Genomic DNA, 8,306 nt, shown 5'->3' with positions numbered 1-8,306 from the left:
CCATGAGAAAGATCATAGCTGACTCTCCCAGTTCCTGAGCACTGTTTTACATAGGTGCTTCCTTTTATTCTCCAAGAGTGCAGCAATGCCTGTCAATCAGACCCATCCATCACTCAGTCTTCCCACACTCCCCCTCTACTTCCTTCCTTCCTTCCTTCCTTCCTTCCTTCCTTCCTTCCTTCCTTCCTTCCTCCCTTCCTTTATTTATTCCTCTCTATATACAAACCTGTCAGTCCTAAAATTCTCTGTGTACATCAGGCTGGCCTGGGACTTGCAGGGATCCACCTGCCAGGGTGAACATGTCTACCTCAGATCCATTTCCTACTGAGAGGTTAAACATTGTGGAATACCAAAAGCTAAATGAAAGCTGTAAAATGAGAAGTCCTTCCAAGAAGGGAAGAACATGAAGGACACCATCTCAAGGCCAGGTGGCTGCTTTTTCTGTGTCAAGACCAGCACTGCCCTGACCTGCATCCTTAGCCAGTCCTGCTTCTGCAGGTGAGTTTACTTATGATGCAGAAATTTGCTTTGGAAATTGCTAAAATTAGTAAGCTGGTCCTGTACAGAAATAGTAGCACAGACCGCTCATCCCCATAATAGAGAAGCAAGGCAAAGTGAATCTGATTTAGAGCTAGCCTACTGTATACAGAAGAAGATGTAAGTTGGGAGTTGCAGGTGGCCCCTAGATTATCTTGGAGGGGAAGCATCAGTCTTCCTCCATGTTAATTCAGCAGAAGGGTTTCTCAAAGTTCTCAAGGTTTCTCCCTGTGTGCTGGTTATCTTATGACCCACCACAGCTGAGACAAGGATGCCTAATGCCCCCTAAGGACTTCCTGTAACACAAAGCACCAGTTAGTTCTGTAACCAACAGTAGGGAAGAACAGAGTATCCTCATCTGTGTCCACTCTACCCTCCATCTTTTCTCTTGGGCCATTACAGGAAGAACACACATTTCCTGTTTCTTAACACTTTTATTAGCAATGCTGTAAACAAACAAACAAACAACCACACCATATGGCTGCAAAGTCACAACTGCCTTGTCTGTGACTTTGCTGTAATAGGAGCTGACTGAAGATTCGATAATTGCAAGTCTTAGCAGGTATCATGGCTCCTGGGCTTCAAACAGAGTTCTGGAGGCCTTTTCAATTCTTCTTATGGCCAAAAGTCCTTTGAAGCCATGCCCAGCATCCTAGGTTCCTGGGACTGTCAGAAGCAGGATCCTGGTCAGGGCAGTCTCCACCATTACAGGTCTCAAGTTCCACCCCTTTCTCCCTGAGCAGAATAGGTAAGGGTTGGTTTGGCTCCTCTGGATCTTTGTCTTTGTCCTAAACTCCTGGGGACACTTGTGGATCCCTCTGACTCTCATCCTGTGAGACCTCTGTACCCTTCTTCATGGTACAATTCAATCTGCCATAGTATCTCTGGTAGTCCAAGTATAGATCCCAATCATAGTCCAAGTATAGATCCCAATCAATGACCCTGCCTTCCTCAGAGCAGTAGCTTGGTTCTCTGCCAAAACAAACTGGATCAGCCTTGCAATATTTTGGACTCAGGGCTGGTAATACTTGTGCGCTCAACAGTGCATGTGATGCAGAATCTGATGTATCCTTGACAAGACTGACTCGGAACTGCTTCATTGCCTTGGCTTTATCCGTGGAACTCTGGTGGTAACTCATTGTCCTTCTGATACAGAGAAATCTCCAGTTAGTTTATTTTATTCCATAGTTCTTGGCCCCTCCAAACCATTGCACTGTGGGAAGATGGGTTTTAAACCAACAGACCTAGCATGTATTTGAACGCCTTAAGGAGGTAATGTTCTACCCATTCTGTTGGCAAAAGACTTTCATCCCCAAACCTGAAGGAAAGAAGCAGTTCAGGATGAGGCAGGTTTATCTCTGAGCTCAAGACCACCCTGGTAGTCAGACCTAGTTTTAGGACAGTTAGGACTACACAGGAAAACCTAAGCTCAAAACACACAAAACAAGCAAACAAAAAAGGAGTCAATCTTCTCAAATGAAAAGAGACTATATTCTGGATGCAATTTTCTAGCATTAAACATAGGCAACTGATGAGACAGGTAATGGGGAAAGTGCTCCTGGGTCAGCAAATCAATTTGGGGTGCATGGTTTAGAGAATAAATGATCAAACAGAATGCTCTGTTACTCACACTTCCTTTCCTGAAAGGGGATTATATTAGAATGACTTACAGGATGCAGTCTGATTTATCCCACAACAATTGGATAGGAAACAAAGTCCAAGAATCCAGAAGTTCTCAGTCCCCAAGGCTGGTCTTCAGTAGAAGATGGAATCACAGACAAGCACGGTCTAATGCCAGGAAATTAATATGACTTGCTAGCCAGGAGAGAGCAAGCAGGCAATATGGAATCTTTCTTTCTCGGTGTTTTTATATAGACCTAAAAATTAAGGTACGGCCCAAATTAAAGGTGTGTGTTCCAGATTCAATCTCTGTCTTCTCCTGGGTGCAGTGACTCATGCCTTTAATCCAAGCACAATGGGACTGAATCATGCAGGTGGATCTCTGTGAGTAGCCTGTCTACAAAGTGAGTTTCAATACAGCCAGTGGTATTACTGACAAATCCTGGCTCATAGCAACAACAAAAATCAAAATGACAGTTATGTGACTTTCTTGCTCCATATCCAGATTAAAGGTCTTTCAAGCACAAAGAGATCTGAATTTAATTAGTGTGTAACTATTTCAAAGACTCTGATTACTGTCTATCAATTAAACAACAAATCCTTTGAAGGTGTGTCCTTAAGTTTTGGATTTTGCATAATTTGTGAAGTAATCGAGTTGACAACACAGAATAGAAACCACAGAGACTATTTCTTTGAGCATCCCTTCTGCTCTTTGATTTTTCTATTAAGAAATGCATGCTGATGTTGTAGTTGGTAAAGGCAAACTTTGAACCGGGCAGGAGGACCAAAGCATCTGCCCCACCCCACCCCCACCCAATACTGGAGGTCTACAAACTTGGTATTTGCTTGAATCTCAGTTGAAGCTGCACTTCCTTTGGTGTAGCTTAGGTAAAGGACCTTTTCAGCCCTACAAGTTTGCCAAGACTTGAGACCCCACCCCCTTCTCCAGGAACATGACAAACTCAGTGCAAACACAAATCTCATTGCAGCTGCGTTCATTTCTGTTCGCCTAAGGTTTCCGGGATGGCACGGATTAGGGTTCTATTACTCTTACCTCTCATCTGGTCTTTTCCATTTCACTGTATTTTGCCCTGTTGCCTTGGGGCCAAGACCCAAGAATACACTTGACTGACAGGGAAAACAGAAGATGACCCCTTATGACTCACTTGAATATCCCGAGTTTTAGGCAAACTCTGCAATCCTGGGCAAGTCCACAGTTAGTCCCCCTGTCCGCTTGTCCAGACTTGTAGGGGCCACAGCTGGTGCAGGGACCAAGGAAGGAGCCAGAAGCTCCAAAGCTCCCTATATCCACAGCTCTGCCTCTGAGCTCCATGCACTGCCACTTCTTTACAGCAGGGGTCGCTGTGGGGCAGCTCCTTCCCCAAGAGAGGAATGCCAATGGTGAGCGCCCACCCTTTGCATTCTCAGGGTGTAAATAACTATGACTTTCCCACAGAGCCAAGTTCTTCTTGGCTGTCAGCAGGCCCTGGCTGAAAGTCTGAAGGTCATTTTCAACTTCGTGGGGGATTTTGTTTTGGTGCTTTTGTCGTGTTAACCAGATCGGATTGTTCCTGGCAGGATGAGGTGGGATTGGATTTGAACCCAGGGCACATTACTAAATGCTGGCAGAAAAGCTTGGCGCTCAGCTATGAGTATGCATTAGATGTGATGCAGACCACGTGTTTTCTGATTGTTTCTGTCCCCTCAGTTCCTTGTCATTTCTAAACCCTGAAAATCCGTCCAGTTTCTTTCCATTTACTAGAAGAATGGCGAAGCTGTCATTGGTAAAGACATGCTTTTGGCCCTACAAGGGTATCAAGGCATCTGCCTCACGCCACCACTCCCCACCTCTGGACTCTTACAAGATTGGTATCTGCCAGAATCACAAATGAAGCTGCATTCCTTTGTTGTGAAGGGTGTTTTTATTTTTGTTATTGTTATTGTTTTTGTTTTGTTTTGTTTTGTTTTTATTTCTTTTGTTTTTGTTTTTTTGCTTGTTTGTTTGTTTGTTTGTTTGTTTGAGACAGGGTTTCTCTGTATAGCCCTGGCTATCCTGGAACTCACTCTGTACATCAGGCTGGCCTCAAACTCAGAAATCTGCCTGCCTCTGCCTCCCAAGTGCTTGGGATTAAAGGCGTGCACCACCACCACCCGTCATTTTTGTTTTGTTTTGGTTTGGTTTGGATATTTTGTTTGTTTTTTTTTTTTTTTTGTTTGTTCTTCAGGACAGCACAGTCCAGGACCCTAAAGCTTTGCTCTCTGAGCTGTCTTTCTCCCACACACCTTCCCTTCTGCAGTTGTCCCATGCCTATGTCCCTAGTGTGCACTTGTCCAGTTTGCAAGATGACAGAAGACACTAACCAATGGCTTCTAACTTGCACATCCGTGGTTTTGGGCCTGGTTTTTGATCCTAGCCAAGCCCATAGTTGCCAGCTTGCTTGTCCACACTGTGGATCCCACAAAGGGAGCCTGGCCAATGCATGAGTCCGTCCAGAAGCATAAGCTGTTCTCAGCTCAGAGCTGCAGGCCAGTGACTTCTTCACAGTAGATGGCGCTCAGGCACCAGCGGTGTGGTTTGAGTTAACTTCTGATGCCCAGAGTCCTTTCTGAGAATCCCTGTTTGCAAGAGCTTGCTACCTGCAGCCGAGCAAATTTCTGCTCAGATGTCAACAATGCTGGGCTGAAATCCTACACCGGTTTAAAACTGGGTATGTGATTTTCTTTCTCAGCGCTTTTGTTTTGCCTACAATCAAGGGTATTTCCCACCTTCTCTTCCATGAGATTTAGTGCATCCTGTTTCATATTGAGTTTCTTGATGTACTTGGACTTTAGTTTTGTGCATGATAAGTATGGATCTATTTTTATTCCTCTACGTGGAGACACCCAGTTAGTCCAGAACCATTCGAGGGTGCTTTCATATTTCCATTGTATGGTGCATTGCAGGTTGCAAAGCCCTTCAGCACCTTCAGTCCTTTTTCTAAAACTTCGATTAGGAAACCCATGCTGAATCCAATGTTTGTCTGTGTTTTTCAGACTCAGGCCGTGCCTCTCATCAGACAGTTAGATCAGGCTCCTGTCAACAAGCAGTTCTTTGTATATGCAATAGTGTCTGGCTTGAATGACTGTATACGGAATGGATCATGAGGCACTCTCTGGATGGCCTTTCATTCATTCTCTGGTCTGAGGCATTCATACCTTGGTCTGCCTTCTTCTGAAACTTCATTTGGTCTGGGAGTAGTATCTTGGATAGAGTGAGCTATTGGGCTAATATCCATTTACCAGTGAGTGAATACCATGTGTGTAATTTTGTGTCTAGGTTACCTCACTCAGGATGCTATTTTCTAGTTCCATCCATTTGCCTGCAAATTTCATGAATTCAGTCTTTTTTATACATGAATACCACTCCATTGTGAAAATGTAAATCCTTTTCTGTATACATTCGTCTGTTGAGGGACACCTGGTTAGGCTAAGATCAAAAACTCAGGTGACAGCAGATGCTGGAGAGGATGTGGAGAAAGAGAAACATTCCTGCACTGCTGGTGGGATTGCAAGCTGGTGCAAGCACTCTGGAAATCAGTTTGGCAGATCCTCAGAAAACTGGGCATAATACTACCAGAGGACCCCACTATACCACTCCTGAGCATATACCCACATTACACCCCAGCATGTAATAAGGACACATGCTCCACTATGTTCATAGCAGCCTTATTTTTTTAATTCGATGTATTTTTTATTTACATTTCAAATGATTTCCCCTTTTCTAGTCCCCCACTCCCCGAAAGTCCCATAAGCCCCTTTCTTTCCCCCTGTTTTCCCACCCACCCCTTCCCACTTCCCCGTTCTGGTTTTGCCCTATACTGCTTCTCTGAGTCTTTCCAGAACAAGGGGCCACTCCTCCTTTCTTCTTGTACCTCATTTGATGTGTGGATTATGTTTTGGGTATTCTAGTTTTCTAGGTTAATAGCCACTTATTAGTGAGTGCATACCATGATTCATCTTTTGAGTCTGGGTTACCTCACTTAGTATGATGATCTCTAGATCCATCCATTTGCCTAAGTTCTTTTTATATATTGGATATTAGCCCTCTATCGTTTGTATGATTCATAAGATCTTTTCTAAATCTGTTGGCTGCTGTTTTGTTCTATTGACAGCAGTTTTATGAGGACACATTTTTCTATTTGTAATCTTTCAGCTAAAGCCATTGGTGTTCTGCTCAGGAAAAATTTCCCTGTGCGTATGTATTTGAAGCTCTTCCCTAGTTTCTTTTCCATTAGATTCAGTGTATCTGGCTTTATGCAGAGATCCTTGATCCATTAGAACTTAGCCTTTGTGCAGGGAGAAAAGAATAAATCAATTTGCATTCTTCTACATACTGACCACCAGTTGAAACAACATCATATCCTGAAAATGCTGACGTTTTTTTGTTTGTTTGTTTTTTGTTTGTTTGTTTGCTTGTTTGTTTTTCTCCACTGGATGATTTTAGCTCCTTTATCAAAGATCAAACGACCATAGGTGTGTGTGTCTTAATTTCTGGGACTTCAATTCTGTTCCATCGAGCAATCTTCCTGACTCTTACCAATACCAAACAGATTTCATCGCTAATGCTCTGTAATACAGTGTAAGATCAGAGACCATGACTCCCGCACATGTTCTTTTACTGCTGAGAATAGTTTTCACTATCCTGGGTTTTTAGTTATTCCAGATGAATTTGCACATTGCTCTTTTTAACTCTTATGAATTGATTTGGAATTTTGTTGGGGATTACACCAAATCCATATGTTGCTTTCTGCAAGATGACCATTTTTAATATAGTAATCCTGTCAATCCATGAGCATGGGAAACCATTCCACCTTTTGAGGTCTTCTTTGATTTCTTTTCGTGGGACTTGAAGTCTTGTCATACAGATCATTCACTTTCTTTGTTAGAGGAACACCAAAGCATTTTATATTATTTGATAATATTGTGAAGGTTGTTGTTCCTTAATTTCTTTCTCAGCCTTTTTATCTTTTGTGTAGAGGAAGGCTACTGATTTATTTTAGTTAATTTTCTATCCAGACATTTTTCTGAAGTTGTTTATCAGGTTAAGGAGTTCTCTGGTGAAATTTTTGGAGTCACATAACTATATTATCATATCATCTGAAAATAGTGATACTTTGACTTCTTCCTTACTAAATTTTATCCCTTTCACCTCCTTTTGATGTTTAATTGCTTTGGATAGAAGTTTTAGTACTATATTGAATAGATAAGGAGCGAGAAGGCAGTATAATTTAGTGCCTGATTTTAGTAGAATTGCGTCAATTTTCTCTCCACTTAGTTTGATATTGGCTATTTATTTGCTGCATATTACTTTTACTATGTTTGGGTATGGACCCTGAATTTTTCATCTTTGTACCACTTTTACCATGCAGGGGTGTTGAATTTTGTCAAATGATTTATCACTTTTTAATAAGATGGTCATGTTGGTTGTTTATTTTTTAATTTGATTATATTTTGTATTATGTTGATGCATTTCCATATTGAACCATCCATGAAACCCTGAGATTAAGCCTACTTGTTCTTGTTGGAATATCATTTAAATGTGTTCTTGGATTCGGTTTGTGGGTATACTATTGCGTAATTTTGCATAGACATTCACAAGGTAAATTGGTGAGTACTTTTCTTTATTACTGTATCTTTTTGTGGTTTAAGTATCAGTGTAACTGTAACTTCATAGAAAGAATTGGGTAGTTTTCCTTCTGTTTCTATTTTATGGAATAGTGTAAAATGCTATTAGATCTCCTTTGAAGGTCTGATACATTTCTGAACTAAAATCATCTGGACCTTGGCTTTGTTTTTTGATAGAGAAGTTTCTAATGACTGCTTCTATTTCCTTAAATATTCTGAGACTCTTTAGATGTTTTACCTCATCCTGATTATCTCTGTCACCAGTTTTCTGTCTAGGAAATTAATCTATTTACTCCAACTCTTCGAGTTTTTTTTTTTTAATATTTTTATTTTCTATGTTCTTTGTTTACATTCCAAATGATTTCCCCTTGCCCAGATCCCCCCTCCCCTTTTGTCCCGTAAACCTTCTTCTCTCCACACATTCTCCAATCACCTCCCTCATTTTTCTCTGTGAATTTTTTTTAATATAGGTATTTATAGTAGGA

This window comes from Apodemus sylvaticus, chromosome 22 (assembly GCF_947179515.1).
Source record: "Apodemus sylvaticus chromosome 22, mApoSyl1.1, whole genome shotgun sequence".
Classification (NCBI taxonomy): Eukaryota; Metazoa; Chordata; class Mammalia; order Rodentia; family Muridae; genus Apodemus; species Apodemus sylvaticus.
The sequence above is the reverse complement of the archived record's forward strand: the minus strand, read 5'-3'. Positions refer to the sequence as shown.